Below are 17,132 nucleotides of genomic sequence, written 5' to 3'. Positions count from 1 at the left end.
GCCCTTTGAAAAGCTCGACTGAGCAACTTTCTGTTTCTAATTTCTGTATTTGTGTGTAAAGTGGTACTAATGAGGTGCAACCAATGCCCAGACAGTGTTACCAGGTTAAAAAATTACAGAAAAATGATTTAATATTATTACAATCTATGCTGCTTTTTCTTGCATAATTTACTCAACCCTGCCGCATAATTTGGTACTCTCCGGCCACATTGTTCCAGCAGCTCTGTCTGTACGTAAATGTTGTGAATCGTCATGCAAGTTTGAATTATATGACTTGCTGTACACCATCCACTTCTCCGTCGTTCATAAGGAAATGACAGCTTGAAATGCTGTTTGTCACGCCGATGTCATGCTCTTTTCATAATAAATGACTAGACTGTTTGTGGTTGGCGTCTGTTAAGTATGTGTGTCACAAAACAAGCTGTCATGTAGACCTCTGCACACTGAAAAGCTGAATTTCCCCAAGGCCTTGGAGGGGTGTGAAATGTGTAATAATAACTCACAATTATTCAGAGAATTAAGCATTTCAATCATAGTTGGCTTGAACTTCTGAGGAGCCCTGACTTGTTGTCTCCTACCTGCTTCTGCTACTTCCAGGTGGACCAGTTCCAGCTCGTTCTGCCATGAATGGTACTGAGAGAGCTAAGGGCTTTATTTCGTTTTCGGCGGACGGGTTAGTTACTCCATCCATGGGGTATAATGGGATTTATATTTTGGCGGATGGGATATCTGTCACTATTGTGACGGAGTGACTTGTCCTCTAAGATCTCAATCAGGCCCTTAGTTTTGTGACTCTCCGTGGCCTCTTTCATCATCTGTGTTAGATGACAACTGGAGGACTAAAACATGTTTTCTGCATGTTCCTCGCTCGAACTTCTACATAGAACATTAACATTCCTGTTATTCCGGAGCAGTAATAGAGCAAAGCAGGTCTGTCTGGGTCCTGTGGTTTCAGGTGTGGAAAAGCCTGGATTCGAGGTAGTTCTTAACTGTTTGTTGTTCTTGCTGGACTTGAGTCAGATAATTTTACTGCTTGTACAGTGGATGAGGGTTACCACCTATGGTTCTTATAAGAGGGTACAGTTAACTGTGGTGAGTTACTGCATTTGCGGTGTCTTTTTCTGAGAGTATCTTTTGAACTTTACTTGTAGTAGGGCTGGACCCTTGCCATTTATGGTCTTATGTGTGATGCAATCAGTTACCCCCCCCACTCTTTTCCCAGGGTCTACTCCAAGTACACACTCTCCCCTTTTTCAACCTTTTCTGCAACTAATAACTATCTCTGTTGTGTGTCCCCTCTCTCTAGTGTTGGGTTTTTCCCCAGAACGGGTAGGGACCACCTAGCAAAATCAAAGGTGGGACAGCATGTGGTCCTTCCTGGCCAGGCTGGTAGAAACATGCTCCGAGACAGGAGCGTGGCTTCCAACTCCTCCTTGACGCTTGACATGGTAGCTTGGTCAAACAGAAAGTACCTTTGATGCCCCGTCTGGGGTAGTAAGTGCTAGGCAGTAAGAGGTTCCCCCTTGTCTTTTCTGTCATTTTTGTGTCTTCTTGCTTTTCCCTCGTCTTTGTGTGCCTGCTTGCGTTCTCCCCCATTTTCACTGCTTTTTCCTTGCTTTTCCCTTGTTGCTCCTCCATTCTGCCATTATTTACTGCTCAGTATCCCAAGATTTAATTTCAGATCCATAGTCTTTTCTTTTTCTCTGCTTGGGCCTAGCTGGTTTACTTCTCTACTGCTTGACGTAAAGTGCTGTTACTCATCATCGGGCAAGTGTGAATCTGTGGTACAGGATATAACTTTGGATTCCTAGTCCCCAAAGGAATGACATCCAGTATGTTGTTGTTTATTACTAGTAAAATTCTAGCAGACTCAATACTGCTGAGCTCCCTGTAGAAAACCGTGATAAAACTTTACAACTTTTAAAATCTCTAGTTGCAGTGTCTTAGTTCAGTTGTTAAAACATAAATTTGATTGGACCAGTTTTAGGATGTTGGTATTATTCCATCTGAAATCATGGGTGTCTCATGACCCTAAGATTATAATGGCACTTGTTCAACATCTCCAAGTCAAGGAAGACATATGGTGTAAGGGAGTCAAGGTGCAAAGGGGCTCCCAAAGCCGTATGCAGGACGTTATCAAAGTCTTGGATCCAGGTACCAAGCAAGGCAGCTCAGTCCTGGACCTTGGCATATGCGCTCACCATGCCAGTTGGAGATGAATGGATGTTATTAAGGGGGCAGGAGTGGAAAGTCCACAAAGAAGAACCAAGAAATTGTTGCCACAAGTGGACACTTTTTGTGAAACACTCATCACTAGTTCATCTCCATTTGTTGATGACTCACGACCAGATGTCCACCAGAATCAGGTGAGAAGTCTTTGTGTTCTGAAATGACATCACTGGGTGATGCCTAGGGCTGGCTAGGGACTTCAATATAGACAAGAGCCACAAGTAAGGCAGCCAGGACTGGATCAGTCGTAGTCCCAGACTGGAAATGTACCGCTCATTCAAGAATTCACCAGGTTTGCTTTTTGTCCTGTAGGGAGAGTTAGTTAGTTTTGCATTCCTGTTTAACCAGCTTCTTTTCCAAGCGGACCACCGAGAATACAGCACCTTGACGCCTGCGGGAATTTGTTGTGCTTCATAAATTCTGTTCACATCATACTACTGTGGTCTGGGCAATGCAAGGGACCTCACTTATGCGCAGGGAATCTCAGGCTTTTATGTCAAATCTATAGCATTTATGTAACAGTCCACCGCCAATCATAGTTCAGAGGTGAAAGTTCAGCACCCCTACTGCTCAGACTAGACCAGTTGTCCATTTTCCTGGAAGTGGTCAGATATTTCTGGACAGAGGTCGGCTTCTCCTGCTTCTTCATTTAATGTCATGTAGGACTTCGTAAAGGTTAAACCAAGGAGGACTGCTCTGGTGGGAAACTTTGTGGAATCCAACCAATCGCGCTGTCCCTGGAAAAGATGAGTCGAAGGATGGGATGGACTAGACCATCCTGTGGCGAGCATTCATTGGATGCTTAGTACTAACCACTAATGCAGAGAGAATTCCACGGTGAGCGGTACCTGTTACCCTAATAATGGGTGCCCTGGAGATGATCGCGTATCTCCTTACATCGTCATCATAAACTTTAAATTTTTTACACATCAATCATACAGGTGTGCATTACAATAAAAACACAAACATAAAAGTTATATTTAAAAATAACACATGATTCAGAAAAGTAGAGACCTCATCTGCTTGCATTCTTCCAATTATTATTGATTATTGTTGTGACAACCATCCACAGAATTATAACAAACATTGTTGTGACAACCATCCACAGAATTATAACAGACATTCATTTGCATTTAAAAAGAGCAAGTAGAAGTTTGGTACCTGTAATCAGTGATAACCGGGCTGTATTTTCACGGGGCTGCAAGGCATTATCCCACTGTCCAGCTACCTCAACTTGAAAGTATAGATCTGCCCCCAGGAGGACTCGAGGGATGGTACTTGCTTGAGAAGAAGAGGTCAGGAGAGGAGTTTCATTGACTGGCACATGGTCCAGTCCCTTGCAGGGCTTGCCGAGGCTGCTGTGTAGCACTCCTTGTTTTAGAAGCCCTAGAAGTGTGCAACACATTGAGTGTGGTATGTGGACAGTATGTGTGTCAGTTCTGCTGTACATTGTTTGTTTCATGGTACACACTAAGGGGCCTGTTGTGCTAAAGTTAGCTTTGGCTGAAGACAGTTTTAACTAAGGAAAGACGCGTCTGGTTAAGTTAGTGTTTTTCCCCAGATGAAGATAAACTTCAGGCAGTTTTAAGACAATGCTTCCTGGCTTTAAGCTGCCTCTTCTGTCTCAAGAGAGTCTTACATCTGCCTTTAGCAGTGGAAAACCTATGCAAGTCGGGTCTTTTGATCCTAACAGAAGGAGGGTATGGGCATTGCTGTCCCACTAACATGTCTCTTGAGATTGCATCACATTTGCCGAAGGAGAGTGTGGCAGGGCACAAGGTTCGCCTGCTGTCTCAATGCCCTACTGTGCATGTCCCACACTTGTTGATTGGACAAATTTGATGTTTCTAACGCAGTAGCCAACTCTCAAAAATGTCTCTTTGCAGTTAAAATTCACCAGCCTTCAGTTTTTTAGAGCTCTTCAGACCCCCTCACCTAAGAACTTCAGATGTATGAGACTTGCACAACACTAGGTACGTGTTGTATCATTCTGTGCTTTCAGACCTGCACTGATGCAGGGAAGAGAGGTCTTTACCACCGAGTTCCATTGTTAACTCAGTGGTGTTGGGAGCCGTGGAATACACAGTACCCTATCGGGCAGTACCCACTGTTCCTAGGCCAGGGCTTCTTTGGCAGAAGGAACTCGGTGGTAAATTTACCAGTTGGCTGAATTATAATTACTCTTTGATGGTACAAATGCTGCAGCAGAACCAGTATCACAACAGGGATATCTTTTTCAGCTTTTAAAACACCAGTCCCAATTCATAAAGGGGTTTGTACACTTAAATTCAACATAGGTGCGTAAACAAACTGAATGGTACAGTCCACCACCTGTTGCACAAAATCTGGAATCTAAAAGATTTTTACCTGCCTAATGGGATTGCTCAGACACACTGTGAGAATGGTGAAATGCTCGTATTCCCATATCTAGGGGTGAAGGGCGTGCCCATGGGCGTTCCTTGGTGGTCTGACCTGTAAAAGCTGCTGAACACAAGTAACTTCTTACTTTCCTGGGTAGTCAAAAACAATTTTCACTCGATTCTGATATTGGAACTGTTTTCAAAATTTTCTGTTCGCCATCAGGAATCAATGTATGAAGTGGGAACAGGTAGCGTAGGGGAGGGGCTTTCCTATCGATAAATATTTTCCAGGTAGAGAAACAAAAAAATATGGTGTTCTAACTCCAAATTGCATTACCTCTTCACATGGGAAATTGCACACCCGCTTACATTTCTGCTTGCGAGTACTTATAACAGTAGGGCTGTCATTGCCTTTTAGGAGTACTCCTGGAAAGCTTTGTGAATTCCAAAACGATAATACATTTGAGTCATTCAACTGGAGCGAATGTACAACTTTTTACATGAGCTTTTCAGAACTCTGCCCAGTACCACTGGGTATAAAGTAAGACTACTCGTGGAAAGATTACTGCTGGTAATAATAACTGGAGGTGCACGTAAAGTGCCCGTGCAACACAAACGACCTCTCCATCATCACCTGACTCCTCAGCCGAGTACACCACGTCTCATTCTATTACAGATGGGAATTTGTGTTTCTTTATGTACTTGTCATTAGTGGTGCTTCTGAATCTACCACTCTGAGTAGTTTTACCGCCAGCACTAACTCACCCGAATGAATTTTACTCATGCCTGGTATTTTTCCCATTCGTAGTAGGCATTTACGGTGTCCTACTCCTGAAGTGGTAATGAACAATTTTAGCTAGTTCTCTTCTTATCTGCTTTGGTTTTAATTTGGGCATTTCTTATTGGTAACCAGGCAGCTCAGCTGGATGTAGTGAGGATGGTTCAAGCCTTAAGCCTTCACCTGAGGGTAGAGTTTGATTCCCCGACCGGCGGTCACTTAGCCTTTCATCCTCCCAAGGTTAACTAAATGAAATCCATTTTCATTAGGTAATTACTACTGTCACAAGCAACAAAGATAGAAGTCTGCTCGTTGAATGCCTACAATATTTCTTTATGAAGAAGTATCGTATTGTATTCAAGCTAAACAAATGATTACGCCACCCCATGTTCACAGTAATGAAGTTTATGGTACACCCCAAATGAGGATGTTGGATAGTGCACCGCACTATATGATAGCAGACTTCTGAACTTCAACCAAGGGAAAACTTACATACTCAAAGTTCAGAAAATATTGTGCCTCAAAGAACTCTACCTAGAAATGTAACAGGCCGGGATTATTTGTTACCACTTTTTTTAAAGGGGATCAGATTCAAAATTACTTCCTATTAATTAGAGTTTTTCACCAACAATAATACATTTGCCAAGTACAAATGAAACACACATCTATTTTCATACAGTTGATTAATTTTTGTAATGAATAAGTTTGTGTGATGATTATCAGTGTTCACTTGTTTTGTTACTAAGTGATGGATTTTCAAGAATCGATTAGTTTTTGTCATAGATCTGTTAACTTGACAAACAAGTTTGCTGTTACCATTTTCTAATGTGCTAGTTATTGACAAAATATATTTGAATTACTAGTGTGAGAAATGATAACAAAGTAGAAGTTGGTGAAATGTGTGCACTTCTCACAACTTTCCATGTGAAGCAAGTTTTTTCACACAAAAATAAAATCTTGTGGCAGATTCTTCTCACGAACACGTTTTGTGCGAAAATAGTAATTTTAAACGATTTTATGTGGTTTTTCGCCAGGAAAATATTTTCACACATGTTTTTCTTTTGTTTAAACTAGTTCATAGACCGAGGGAAGCCAGTTTCACCATTGTGTCAGTGCCTAGGATGAATTTCTCAAAATGTACTGATTCCCTCTAATGATATTATAATTCTGTATTAGATAATGTTATATCCAAGTGGCAACTACAATCTGAATCATAAATATACTGTGCACTTCAGTGCGTAAAATCCATAGATCCAGGCACGTCTATTTCTCACATGTACATCTATGAGCATACTATGTGCATGTTTCTGGTTTGGCCTCATGTTTAACGTGCATGCCACATGGCAGACGTGGTATAATCTCCTCCAGGTCCACTCTGCTCTTCACCCAAACAATCTGGGTGCTTCAGACACTAGTTAAAGGGAAGTTGTAATGTGTGTAATGTAATAAAATGATGCTGCATTTGTTTTCTGTCTCATTCACTAGCACCATTACACATATAAGTAGTTGTAAGAGGTTTTATTGTATGATGACAAAAGCTTCAAGGTCCTTAGAGCATCTTCAGCTGAGGCTGCCTGGACAGGCCACTCCAGAAAGGCCTGTCTGAGCAGCATGAGGGCCTGCTTGGGTCTGCTGTGGAGGGCCAGCTCCTTCCTTGCGGTCAGTGCACGGGGAAGATCTCCACAAGGCCTGCCAGTACTTTCTGTTTTATGGTTTCCTGCTGAGGACTTAGAATGTTCTTCAGACATCATCACCTTTCTCGGTTTTATGCCAGTGTTGTAAGTGGAAACAGCTGTGCGTCACCAGTTACCGCTCGCAAGTCGGAGGCTCTTTCGCGTTTCACTTTCTATTATTTTAACTCTAACTTTCTTTCTGTTTTTTGTTCCATTTAGCTTTCTTTTTCATGCATTTTTTGGCCTTTCCTCTCTTCCCGAGTTCCATATTTTCATTTTTCTCATCTCTTCTTCCTTTCACATTTTGTCATAGTTTCACAACTTTATTAAGCTCCATATCTTTTTTCTCTATTCCTGTTTCTTTTCATATTATTTCTTCCCTTCAGATCCTTTCAAATCTTTCAGTTGTTACATAGCTTTCATTCATTCATTCACTCATTTAGTATTTTTTGTTCGTTCCATAGCTTTTATTTCTTCTGTACTGCTCAATACTTTTGCTTTTGTTCTTTCATGTCATTCAATTCCCTCCTTTCAGATCATGACCGCCCTTTCCTTCACTACAGACCTACATTTTTTATCTTTCTTTCATTCACACGTTTAAATATCTTTCCATCTTTCATATCATTTTTTACTTCATATTTTCCTTCTTTTCCTCAGTTCCTTTTCTTTATTCAGTATTTTACATCTGTTAAATATATTTCATTTCTTTCCTGTATTTCTAGAGTTCACATCTCTGTGTCTTGCATTTTGTCTTCCATATCTTTCTTCCATTCCCTCCTTGTATTTGATTCCACATCGTTCCTATGTTTAATACCTTTCTTTACATTGAATATCTCTCTTCCGTGTTTTTGCTTTTTTCCATAGCATTCCTTTCTTTGATCTCTTTCAGTATTGCTCCTTCATTTTGCATTGCTCTTATTCCATGTTTTCTCCCTCCTTTCTCCATTCTTTTCTAATGCTCCAGCTGCTACTCTTTATTTTTCCTTTGTTCTGTGTCCTCATCTTCCTCCATCTGTCTGCTTCCTCCCCATCTTCACCTCTGTAGACTTCTTTCCGTATTTTTCTTCTTTCAGCATCTTCTCCTTTACCTGTTTAGATCTCTCCTTGTGACACTCCCTCTCTCATACACAGTGTTTTTATGCCCTGGTTCTCTTGTAATAATTCATGTAGGTTTGTGGCATGCTGTTGCGTAATCACCTAAATTACAGTCACGAACAAATGAATAATAATGTATCTCCTGCACATCAATAGTGATCTAAACTGTTATAAAAATCCTGTAATTACATTTATCTGCTCTCTGGTCCACTCAGCTCACAGGCAGGTATTAATATAGTTAATGGATTGGTAACAAAAATTGATATGTGTATTTCACACCTTATCCACTTAAGCAGAAAAGAAATAACATTTGGTAACACTAAATGTCTGACTATCCAGAGGATTACATTCTTTCTTGCTGATCCAATGAACTTTTTATTTTTATTTTTGTTTCACCCTGACAACTTTGCTTTAGTTTTCCTTTTGATCAGCTTTACAAGCACTCGGTCATTACATGCCCTGATGATGACCCATCAATGTGTGTGCCACGAGGGTTGAAACATCATCAGCAGCCCAAGAGACGGACATATTTTGCCAGTACTTTGAATTGTGGCCCTTGCTCTTTTGTTCTTTATTTAATTCTCACCACTTGTCTGTGTCATCACATAGAACTGATTCTGCTTCTCATCTCTCACTGTGCCTCACTTGCACTGCACCCACTCACACTTGGAAGGTATTTGATGAGTGTCTTCTTGCAATGTGCATCAGTGAAACTAACCCTATATATACATACAATCAAGGCTTTAGTAGCTTTCTTGACTTACAGTGTCTTTTTATATTGGTTTTTATGGTACATCAGTTGCATTGTGTTTACGTTCTCATATTAAACTATCAATTACTTTTACAAAACGTATAAGCTTTTTTGAAATACATCAATGAATGATATTGAATGAACCCTCGTTATTATGTAACAAATACTTGTTGTTTTGTTTTACAGTTGTCTGCTTGGTTGTGTCATCCGATGGTCTGGCTGAAGCCTAGTTGTGCAGCCTGGTGTACATCCACCATCACCTCAGTCTGCTGAAGAAGCCAATCTCTTGGGGAAAAAGCAGTACACAATACGCCAGGTAAGGTAGGTCTCAGCTGAATCGTATGAGGTTAGATCGGCAGGTGGGCCCGGGTAAACCAGACCACACCAGTGATGTATGAGATTAAACTAGCAGGTGGGCCCAAGTAAGCCAGACCACATCAGTGATGTATGAGATGAAACTAGCAGGTGGGTCCAGGTAAGACAGACCACACTGATGATGTATGAGATTAAACTAGCAGGTGAGCCCAGGTAAACCAGACCACACCAGTGATGTATGAGATTAAACTAGCAGGTGGGCCCAAGTAAGCCAGACCACATCAGTGATGTATGAGATGAAACTAGCAGGTGGGTCCAGGTAAGACAGACCACACTGATGATGTATGAGATTAAACTAGCAGGTGAGCCCAGGTAAACCAGACCACACCAGTGATGTATGAGATGAAACTAGCAGGTGGGCCCAGGTAAGCCAGGCCACACCAGTGATGTATGAGATTAAACTAGCAGGTGGGTCCAGGTAAGACAGACCACACTGATGATGTATGAGATTAAACTAGGAGGTGGGCCCAGGGAAACCAGGCCACACCAGTGATGTATGAGACTAAACTAGCAGTTGGGCCCAGGTAAGCCAGACCACATCAGTGATGTATGAGATTAAACTAGCAGGTGGGCCCAGGTAAACCAGACCACCCTAGTGATGTATGAGATTAAACTAGCAGGTGGGCCCAGGTAAACCAGACCACCCTAGTGATGTATGAGATTAAACTAGCAGGTGGGCCTAGGGAAGCCAGGCCACACCAGTGATGTATGAGACTAAACTAGGAGGTGGGCCCATGTAAACCAGACCACATCAGTGATGTATGAGATTAAACTAGCAGATGGGCCCAGGTAAACCAGGCCACACCAGTGATGTATGAGATTAAACTAGCAGGTGGGTCCAGGTAAAACAGACCACACTGATGATGTATGAGATTAAACTAGGAGGTGGGCCCAGGGAAGCCAGGCCACACCAGTGATGTATGAGACTAAACTAGCAGGTGGGCCTAGGGAAGCCAGACCACATCAGTGATGTATGAGACTAAACTAGGAGGTGGGCCCATGTAAACCAGACCACATCAGTGATGTATGAGATTAAACTAGCAGGTTGGTCCACCTAAACCAGACCACACTGATGATGTATGAGATTAAACCAGCAGGTGGGCCCAGGTAAGCCAGACCATACCAATGATGTATGAGATGACACTAGCAGGTGGACCAAGGTAAGCCAGGCCAGTCATGTAAGAGATTAAACCAGCAAGCTTCCGCCAGTAACCTCTTCATAACCTGTGCTAATGAATGGATGAATTAGCATGGTATCTTCTGCAACCGGACATCTCCCAGTTTGAGATAGATTTCCAAGTTGTGGTTCCAGCTCTATCAAATGCCAGAAAATTACCAAGTGTCTAAATCTGAGCCTCACGGGTAGGTGGTATCCTGGCCCACCCTCTGGGTTCCTCTGTCTGAAACATGGCTGCATTATACAGCAGGAGTTTTAGAAGTGATTTGCAATAAGTGGTGTGGACAGGACTGAGAGGGGAATGTGAGCTTTCGAGGAGCACCGAACCCCCAGTTCTAGGCCGATTCTGCACCTTGTTTTAGTGCTGTGAAGTGCCAGCCACGTGTCTCTGTGGAATCGCGGTGCATGTACGTAGGAACATGTGTCCCCCAATCCTCTGAGCTCACATACCCTTTGAGATCCTCAAAGATCTCAGTTAAAGGGCAGTGACTGTACCCATCAGACTTCTTATCATTATCATTGGGTGGTGTTCGTAAGGGGCAACGTCTGCCACTTGTGTGCCCTCTTGGTGCCAAGTGCTGCGGAAGGAGAGTCCTGGTATGATGGACAAGTGCTCCTGACCATGTCAGTGCCCTTCTGTCCAGGCCAGTGTCTGGTGCCCGTGTCCCAGTAGAGTCTGAGCGTGTGTTCCTTCCACCATCAGCGTCTCGTTCATCTTGCTCTCTGCTTCTGCTACCAGTAATCATGACCCTGGAAAGCAGACATTTCACCTATAACCATGCGCCCATCAGAGGTAAAATGAGCTATTGCAGTTACTGTGCCAACACCAGTGCCCCAAGTGCCAGTAGCAATGTCCGCGTTGCAGGTGCGGGTATAATGCCCCTGGTCCAGTAGCAATGCCCCAAGTTTTACTGCAGTTGGAAAGTCCCACGTGCAAATGCAGTTGTATGCCACAAGTATCTGTGCCAATGGCAACTCCCAAGTGTCAGTAGCAATGCCCCGAGTGCAGGCGCGGTCATAGTGCCAGTGCAGTTGCACGGACCCAAGTGCCAGTGCAGTTGTAATGCCAACGTGTCAGTGGATATAGACCCAGAGCTGTGACTGGGGGTGAGTGTTCGCATTGTTCAGCACTCCGTCCATCATCTGTTCTTTTCGTTTTTGTCACCCTAAGTGGGAAGGATATGCCCAGACTTGGGTCCCATGCTCGCTATGCAACCAGATTCAAGCTAGCCTGGATGATGAGGGATGATATCCTAAAACCGGTCCCAGGATGCTTGTTTCCAGTCCAGGGAGGACCTGTCCTGGCAGTTCAGGCTGGACTGTTCCCATGGGGACCAGGGTCAAGACTGATTTGCATATGGCTGGGTCCAAACTGGAATGGCATGCCAGCAGCTATGCCCAGGAGACCCATGGCAATGCTTCAACTTCTTGTGCATTTAATCATTCAAAAATACACCCTTTGCCATGTGTCACTACCCCAACACTGTGCCAATAATAATGCCCTCAACAGACAAAAGACAGACTTCTCTACAGTTTGGGTACAAGTGATAATACGAAGCCACTTTAATTCAGTAATCATTCCTTCGCTGTTTAAACCATTAATCACGTGCCAAACATAGTTCAGGGCCCAGCAATGTTAGCCACAGCCTGAAAGAACAGGGCATTAATTGTCCTTTAAGGTGCTCAGCTGTCGTTATAGGACAGAGTGGGTGTCTGTCATCCCACAACCAATTCTTAGAAAAAAATGTAAAATCGCTTGCAAGATGGCACATAGAGCGAGAGAAACATGCCCAGCCGAGGGGGTAATGGAAGAACAGGACGGGACCCTTGCTGTAGTGTGATAAAGCTACTGGAAGTGGCTAGAAGTGCCTTTCTAAGCACAAGCAGTACAGCTGCAGAGGCTGACATTAATCATGGTCTCACAAAAAGAGCAAAACCGAGCTGGGGAACCAGAACATGTCAGTAGGCTGAAGTGGCATGTATCCAGTGAAAGTGGGCACCACTGGCAGCCACACTGCAGGAATTCTGAAAGCAACGTGAGATCATGGCTAGATGCAAGCAAAGAGCTTGTTGCATTGTAGATTAATTCATATAGCGCTGTATACCACTGACGAGGCGCTGAAGTGCATTTGTCGATGTGTAGCACGCTACCTTGTCAGAGGCCTTGGTGGGAGAATGTGTGTCTGTCGTGGCCTACATGAGAAGTATTTTAATGTTGTAGGTGTGGTCGGGGTTGTATCTTTATCCAGTTTTTGTTACTACACATTGGTGTGTAGTGGAGCAAAAGAAGTGAGAGTGTCCACGCAAGTTCTTCCTGTGTCTTGAAATCCACGCAGATGTCTCCGAAGGGCCGGCTGGTGATGACCATTAGGCTGCTCTCCTGCCAGTCACATGAGATGTAAACCTGAAGTGTCACTCTTCGGAGAGGTGCGGGCGACTCAGCTAGAAGTAAATGCTGGTACATTTTGTATGTATGTGTGTGGTATTTCTATAGCATGAACCTACTCAAAAGGCAACGGCCCATGGTCAAAGGCAAGCATATAGTGAACAAGTGACATGAAGAGAAGCCGGGTTGTGGACGGTTGATGCATCGTGATGTAGTGGTCTTTAAAGAGCTGATTGTGTAACTCTTTCCTAAGTTGGAGCAGTGTTGAGATGCTCCTGACGGATGCAGGGATGCTGTTCCAGATCCTTGGTACATAGATGGTAAAGGCCTACTGCATTTGTTTTTTACACCTCTGAGGCTGCAGTTTGGTGTGTCCTGGCTGCTGGTGTGCCAAGAACCACCAGTGATGGTTTGTTTGTTTTCAAGAAAAACAGGGGAGCTGGTTGTGATAGCTTTGTGAATGATGCTGTGTTTGTACAAAATATTGAAAACACAAATACTGTGGGACAGAATATTGTGTCAAAAATATTGAGGAGAAGAATATTATGAAGGTTATTTTCTATGGGTAAGTAAAGTTTTTCTATATATAACTCCACATATATGTAACTTGACAATATAGATATATCTTCAGGGTAAGTAGATCTGGAGTTAAGAATTGTAAATTTCTAATTACCTATTTGCACTCAATATGCTGGTCCCCAGTATTTTTGGCACAATATTCTGTCGACACGATGTTTGTGTTTCCGATATTCTGTCACTGATCCAAAAGATGCATCTGGTTTTGAAGATGTGCCCGCAGACAAAGCGAACCAGTGGCGTTCCATCAGGATGGAGTGCTCTACGTGCTTATAACAGTCATTCCGGTATTCACACCATGTGAAAAAAATAGTACAATTTTTACAGAAAATCTGTCTTCGTTTGTTTTGTAAAACTGAACGTTTTCTCGTATTTACTGTTGCTCATTTACTGCAAACCGTAGTCTAATTCTTTTCATTATCGTTGTAAAGTGCACGGTTAGTATTTCATGGGAATCTTCTATATTCACATGGCCCATGGAGTGGTCTTGGGAGGGCTCTGCCTTCCTTGCTTTATGGGAAACAAGGGATCGGTGGGGCGGGGGCAGGCGGCTTTGGAGAGATGGACTATTTTTGTTCACAGGTGAATGGGTCCTTTTGGGGGTTGCTTTGACCAGTAATGCAGCCTCCATTTCCTAGCTCCTCTTCCCAGCTGTGCTTTAAATGGGTTTTTTCATTAGATGTGTAATTACACCTTTAAGTTTCAGCTTGTGAGTGATCCTGGTATCCAAGCTGGGCTTGGTTTTTATGCGTTCACAAGTGTACCGGCTAGATGGGTAGTCTGAGAGATGTCTCCGTTTACACACCGACCCTCTCACCATGGCATACAGGCACTGCTTAATTTGTGTAAAAAAAAAAAAAAAAAAGTGCCGGGCCCTTGCCGAAGGCTACTGCACCACCCATTACTCCTGCCAGCAGAGCGGACAACAGTACCTACACAACTACTAACCATCACACTGCCACAAGTGTGGCAATTCAGACTATTTCAGGCACCCAAAGCTGTAAGATTAGCTTGGTAGGCGGGTGTTAGTCATTTGTAATGTACATTGAAATGTTAAATATCTGTTTCCCTGCTCATCTCTAAATTAGGCAAACAATGCCACCATGTGGCAGGCTGTCATAAGTACCAGTGTTGACAATTAAGCGCTGGTGCCAAGCACCGTAAACCACTGGCTCAAATTAAGCACTGCATGCACATACAATGTGATGGCTGGTTTAGGTCTCCTGCCTTTTCACTCTGCCAGTCTCCTTGATGTCCCTTAACACCAGGAGTGTAAATCGTCTCCAGATTTACCCCAGCACGCAAGCTGTTACGCACGGTCTCTAAACTGTGGGTCAGAGGCTGTTCCAGGACTTGGGACAGGGTCAGAATGTAAATGACCTGTTCTTATGTAGTGCTTAATGCCAACATGTTGCCTCGTCCTTAGGGCTTCTAAGGTTTGCAAATACTGGAAGTGAGGCACAAGAATAACTAATTTGACCAGGATCACACAATGTGATTAAAGGAAGGAGCAGAGATTTCCCTTCTGCTTCCACCCTGAATCCAGTCTGCATCAGAGTCACTATAGAGAACTTCCTCTCCTTGATGTATAAATAGATATTGGGTATCTTGGGGCAGTGGTTCCCAACCTGTGATCCAGGGGCCCCTAGGGGTCCGTGAAGTCTCCTCAGGGGCTCCACTACTGCTTAGAAAATTATTATTAACAGAATAATAAGGTGTGTATAAATCAAGTGGCTAAATGTACAATTGAAAATTTTTAAACGTAGTGTAAATGTCAAGGAATTTGAAATTTGCAGCTAACAATTAAATTTGTATCCTCCGATTGATTTGTGGGAGCAGCGCAGATGCATCAAACAGAATACAGTATGGACCATGCGTGGCTTCAATTGAATTTAGAAAAGCTCCAACCTTCCAATTATTTTTTTTAATTTATATTTGTTTGCAAATTAAGTAAAACGTGTTATCACTTGTGTATTTGTTTGATGAATGCATGTTTCTCTAATTTTTGTGTATTGCTTTGGTGTTCAACTCATGGACAATGTTTAGACCAGGGTCGGCTTCCAGTAATGACTCAGTTGGGCGGGTCCCCAGATTCCAATAATGATTCAGTGGGTTCAGTAATGATTCAGTTGGGGTCCAGAGAATTCAGAAGGTTGTGAACCACTGTCTTTGAAGACTGAAGAAGGCTGGCCTGATATCACCTGCTTGCCCCCGAGGCTGAGCTCATTCAGTGAGGCCCGCTCTGTTCTGCCCCCTTCGCATCCCTGCTCGAGAACTTCATTCACATACTTTGCCTGAGTATAATTACAGCCAGAATCCTGCAGTGTCTACTTGTATGCGTAATATTCCACTGAAACAGCCGACGAGAGATCTGTGGGAACGGTGGAATGAGCCACCGGGACACCCCCAGAAAACTAAAAACAAATGTTCGTGAAGACCCGACGCTCTTATTTCAGATAAAAAGTGCGCCTACATACACTTACCGAGCTTTGGGTGGCAGCCATGTGCCTGGCCCTTTAAGAGCAGAAGTGGGTTGTGTGGGCTGCCAAGGAGCGCCGAGTCATCACTTTTATCCAGAAATGGGAGAAGGATTTCATTGCTGTAGCCCACACCCTCCATTTCCAAACTCCTGACCAAGTAAAGGCCACGTTAGAAACTGGCAAGCGTGCAGCTCCCGCCCTATAGCGCCTGGGGCCCGGTGGGAGGGGCGGTAGCGCACTCTTAGGAATTACATCTTAATTAGCAGGCCCGTTGCTTTCCAAGCACCAGTGATACACATGGCAAGCCCTGACTCATGTTGTCAACTTGTGCAACGCTGTATCGCCCTTGGAACGTTTCAAGGTGCTGCGGGGGTTATTAGAAGAAAGAATGAGGGGGAAAGATGAACACAGGACGGAAAGAAGGATGATACTACGCCATGTTGGTTGCCTGTGCAACTCTTATAGCGCCTAAGGCTTCATCCCTTAGTGGTGGTTAGGCGCGCGGGGGGTAGGGGGGCGGGGGCTTCGATCGGGTAGTGTGCAACTGGAGCGCTTCAAACACAGAGTAGACAACTCGCCTTTCAGGGGTGAGTGGCGCAGGGATAAACTGGGGTTCATTTCACACCTCTGCTGACCTCGTTTAACCTTTCGGAAGCAAGCTGCCTTCTGATTGGTCAGTTACTGCACTCTGTCTGCACAGACTGCAAATGTTTATAAAAATCGTCTTCCTGGCCATCAAAATTCAACAAAATATTTAACAGGAGCTGGAGCCTCTAGTCTAGGCACACAGGACGACGGAGAAGCCTTTACTGGGCAGTCTTTCTTGGTTAATTAAGATCCTCCCGGGGCACCACCCTCCCCAAGGCCCTGCGCCCCCTTCACACCCTCCCAACCAATTACCGGGGGCATCAAGGGCCTCTTCTTGAGATTTGGGACGCGGCTGTCACTATTACAAAGCGCCAAGTTGCCTCAACACCTTTTTGAATGCAGGGTAGCAGTTGGCAGTAGTGTCTGCTCCTGCCATATAGTGCTTAGGCGCTACACGGCATGCGTAAGTGCAGGCCACAGCTTGCAGTACTGATCAATAAGGATGTGTGCTAGTGCTGTGCGTGAATGTGCAGACTCAATTTAGTAGCTTGCATTGGGAGTAGTTAGTGCTTTCGCTATATAGTGCTGAGAAGGTACAATCAGGCTGTACCCGTGCATTCCCTCAGTTTGCAGCGGGAGGCAGGGTGGCCGCTGTATATAGCGC

The 17,132-nt window shown here is 43.9% G+C and overlaps 1 protein-coding gene across 4 annotated transcripts in view; it reads left to right on the top strand.

The window, feature by feature from the left end:
* TSPAN18 (tetraspanin 18) overlaps positions 1-17,132 on the top strand; it is a 295,772-nt gene that overhangs the window by 165,658 nt on the left and 112,982 nt on the right. Inside the window, exon 4 of one of the 4 annotated variants that reach the window (XM_069221789.1) lies at positions 9,073-9,202. The gene's annotated coding sequence lies outside the window, so the exon portion shown is untranslated. Of the gene's footprint in view, positions 1-9,072; positions 9,208-17,132 lie in introns of those variants that run through there. The other 3 variants (XM_069221790.1, XM_069221792.1, XM_069221793.1) reach the window with 3 other exon arrangements.

Source organism: Pleurodeles waltl, chromosome 3_1 (genome assembly GCF_031143425.1).
Source record: "Pleurodeles waltl isolate 20211129_DDA chromosome 3_1, aPleWal1.hap1.20221129, whole genome shotgun sequence".
Lineage (NCBI taxonomy): Eukaryota > Metazoa > Chordata > Amphibia > Caudata > Salamandridae > Pleurodeles > Pleurodeles waltl.
Note: the sequence above shows the minus strand (reverse complement) of the source record. Positions and strands in the feature narration are given on the sequence as shown.